The sequence below is a fragment of the Trachymyrmex cornetzi genome, unplaced genomic scaffold, assembly GCF_001594075.2.
Source record: "Trachymyrmex cornetzi isolate Tcor2-1 unplaced genomic scaffold, Tcor1.1 scaffold3125, whole genome shotgun sequence".
NCBI classification, from domain to species: domain Eukaryota; kingdom Metazoa; phylum Arthropoda; class Insecta; order Hymenoptera; family Formicidae; genus Trachymyrmex; species Trachymyrmex cornetzi.
The window spans coordinates 11,549-15,835 of record NW_017297823.1 but is presented as its reverse complement, the minus strand read 5'-3'; positions in this window follow the sequence as shown (position 1 = coordinate 15,835).

Sequence of the window (4,287 nt, the reverse complement as noted above, 5' to 3'; positions counted from 1 at the left end):
CCCCCGCCTCCAGATAATAAAAGGAGGTCGATACGGCCAGATCACGTCTGTATGTTTTTCTTTTAAATGGACCGGCCACCTCGAACCGGGCGAATAATACGAAAAATGATGTAATCGAAATGAAAATGGTGAAATGCCCCCTCAAACACTAGACGCCTGCGGCTACGACGTTTCCACGCCGCACGGCCGCGCACCAAGACGAATAAGGGGACCGTAAAAGTGAGATATAACGGCTAAAGATATAATATCAAAGCTGGCAAGGCTTTCCAAAAATATTATCGAGGTGATGCAACACCCGAGACGAGAGGGAACGCGTCCGATCCGCTCGAGTGGTCTGACGAGAGACGAGACTGAAGGCCCAGACACAGACTCTTACATAACGCATAATGCATAATGCATAAGGGAATCAACCAATCGAAATTCTTCTTTTCCATGAAATGGGAGGAAAAGAAAGATTCTGATTAATTGGGTGCATTCAGTACTTGTAATCCTCCTCTCGGGAGATTCTTGTGGTCACAGAGCGTCGGCGGCCCGATGGTCGGAACTATTCGTTTCTTTTGAGAACTGAATATTAAAGATAGCGTCGCCCGAGAGATGCCAATCGAATACCGAATACTAACTGTTAAACGAGTGAAGATCAAGTAATGACGAGTACTGCGAATTGTTAAACGACTGAAAAATGAAAATCAAGTACGCTAGGGACCGCAACGGTTTCGTTTATATACCCCCAGCCGTCCGCACTCCGTGGTTGAAAATTCAACTAACGTTTAGAATGTTCTAGAACATTCTGTTACGTGCAGTGGAATCCACGATTTCTTCGTTTCGCGACCATTCAATCAACGAAGAAAGATATGAACAAATCCAATTGATAACACAAATCCGAGAAAAGTTCCAGCCACAAAACCATGTTTGCGTAGAATCGAGAGACCCACAATAAAAACTCTCATAGTGCCGACAATCAAACGTTAAATCTCCTTTCGAGCATCGTGGAAAATGAAAGTCAATATCAAATAATCACCATATAGCGTTAGTACCAAGGCGCTAAGCCAGGTCACGAAATGATAGCCTAGAATCGGAAGATCCGCGATAAAAACTCTCTCGTAGCATTGACTATCAAACCTCTTTTTAAGCATCGTGGAAAACGAAAATCAACATCAAATAATCATCAAACAGCGTTGATATCAAGGCTAAGCCAAGCCTTACAGCCATCCTTGCAAGTCAAGCCAAGCCAGCCAGCCAGCCAGACTGTCAAGTCAAGCCAAGCCATCCAGCCAGACAGCCTGGCCAGTCAAGCCAAGCCAGCCAGCCAGCCAGACTGTCAAGTCAAGCCAAGCCATCCAGCCAGACAGCCTGGCCAGTCAAGCCAAGCCAGCCAGCCAGCCAGACTGTCAAGTCAAGCCAAGCCATCCAGCCAGACAGCCTGGCCAGTCAAGCCAAGCCAGCCAGCCAGCCAGACTGTCAAGTCAAGCCAAGCCATCCAGCCAGACAGCCTGGCCAGTCAAGCCAAGCCAGCCAGCCAGCCAGACTGTCAAGTCAAGCCAAGCCATCCAGCCAGACAGCCTGGCCAGTCAAGCCAAGCCAGCCAGCCAGCCAGACTGTCAAGTCAAGCCAAGCCATCCAGCCAGACAGCCTGGCCAGTCAAGCCAAGCCAGCCAGCCAGCCAGCCAGCCAGCCTGCCTGCCAAGTCAAGCGAAGCCATCCTTCCAGCCAGCCAGCCAGCCTGGCAAGTCAATCCAAGCCAGCCAGCCAGCCAACCAGCCTGGCAAGTCAAGCCAAGCCGGCCAGCCAGCCAGCCTGGCAAGTCAAGCCAAGCCTGCCACCCAGTAAACATCAGATATCCCACGTATCTACATAATATAGACATTACATGAAAAAAACATACTGAACTTAATGCATACATACGCAGAATATACATAAACTAACATACATTTAGAAATGTTAGTAGGACATGCTATGGATGTACATGGAATATATATTCGACCTTGACCTCCGCCTGTATATACATAGAATAAACCTCATGTACTTTCTATGTATATACATCAAATGTATATACATACGATATATACTGATGTAGATGCATTTATGGACATACATGGAACATCGAATGGATATACATATAAGGTACATTCGATCGAGACCGCTGCTTGTACATACATAAAGCCTACATCATGTACATTGCACGTATATACATCAAGTATATATACATACGATATATGCTAATGTAGATGCATTTATGGATAAACATGGAACATCTTATAGATATACATAGAAGGTATACCTTTTTTGGATTTATTCATAAATATATCAACATCAGCATATATCGTACGTATATACATTTGACGAACACGATCGTAGCATGGTGGACAGAGCGCGAGTCTATGCTAAAAGGAATTCGAATACGATTCCCGGCAGATACATGAAATTTTAACGCGTTCGTAGCTCCTCTTTGGCGATCTGGCAAACCACCAAGCGTATCTATTGCCAAGGAGACTTCTCAAGAATAATGCATCGTCTACAATGGGCAGTAGCAGTAGTGAATTAAAGAGTAGGCGTAGAAATCGACCAATAATAGTTAATTATTTTCCTCATATTCGATTTGTTGACTCCTACACCTACTCTTTAATCCACTACTGCTACTGCTGTTACGTGCCACGTAACTATTGTCGAGTCACGTTTTGAAAGTTTCTATACATATTTTCCTAAACATTCCTGACTGCTTTATTTCCGGCTGTTCATCTTATTTGCTTCACCCGTCGTTTTTCCTTTGACTCTTTTTTTATGTCTTCCCTTAAGCTTATTAATGTCTGCCCATTTGAAATTCAGTCTAACAAATATTTTGTGACTCATGTCTGAACGGATTCTTGAGTCATCGACACATTCTTTAGTTTCCTTTACCCCTTTAACGTACATTTTTGGTACTCGCCTGACGTCATTGGTTAGAATTGATAGAGAGCTCCACCTCTTTCGTCGAAATAAAGATCCTTCTCTAGCTCCGTTCAGTCAGTCTAATTTCATAAGTAATACTAACAACACCTAAAGTACCGTCTTTTGCTCGCTATATATGAAACATTACGCATAATGGCGGTAGCAATACTGGAAATAGCCAATCAAATATGTCCGAATATGCACTTTCCTACTGCGCATCCACGGGAGTATTTCACCTTATATATTTCCACCACGTTCTTTATCAAAGCATGGTGGAAGGGATAACATAGTGTGTACAGTTTGCAAGCATCTCTCTCGGAATCTCCGACCTCTCTGTCTATAGATGTCGCTAAAGTGGGGAGCACAGACTCTTGCATAACGCATAACACGTAATGCATAAGAAAATGTATCAATCGAAGTTCTCCGTTTCCTTTCTTTCCATAAAATAAAGAACTCTGATTGGTTCAATTTCTTATGCCTCATGTGTTATGCGTTATGTAAGAGTCTGTGGGTGCTTTCCAGCAAGGACACAATCAAACACAGTGTAACACAGTGAATCGTTTCATCCTTGTTTAACGTAAGCAAACAACAAGGATGTATGATTCACTGTGTTACACTGTGTCTGACTGTGTCCCTTACTGGAAAGCACCCTGTACTTCCCGCTTTAAGGCCCAGACACATTCTTCTTCTTCTTCTTTACTTAATGGCTCCCGCCTCCAGATAATAAAAGGAGGTCGATACGGCCAGATCACGTCTGTATGTTTTTCTTTTAAATGGACCGGCCACCTTGAACCGGGCGAATAATACGAAAAATGATGTAATCGAAATGAAAATGGTGAAATGCCCCCTCAAACACTAGACGCCTGCGGCTACGACGTTTCCAAGCCGCACGGCCGCGCACCAAGACGAATAAGGGGACCGTAAAAGTGAGATATAACGGCTTAGTCAAAGCTGGCAAGGCTTTCCAAAAATATTATCGAGGTGATGCAACATCCGAGACGAGAGGAAACGCGTCCGATCCGCTCGAGTGGTCTGACGAGAGACGAGACTGAAGGCCCAGACACAGACTCTTACATAACGCATAATGCATAATGCATAAGGGAATCAACCAATCGAAATTCTTCTTTTCCATGAAATGGGAGGAAAAGAAAGATTCTGATTAATTGGGTGCATTCAGTACTACGACCGCTCACTGAGCGCTCAGTGAGCTCTTGTATCTGTTTGGTCCATATTTTTAGATCTAACGGAATATGCCAATCAGATCCAAGAGCTCACTGAGCGCTCAGTGAGCGGTCGTAGTACTGAATGCACCCGTTGATTCGTTTATGCACTATGCGTTATGCGTTATGCAAGAGTCTGTGT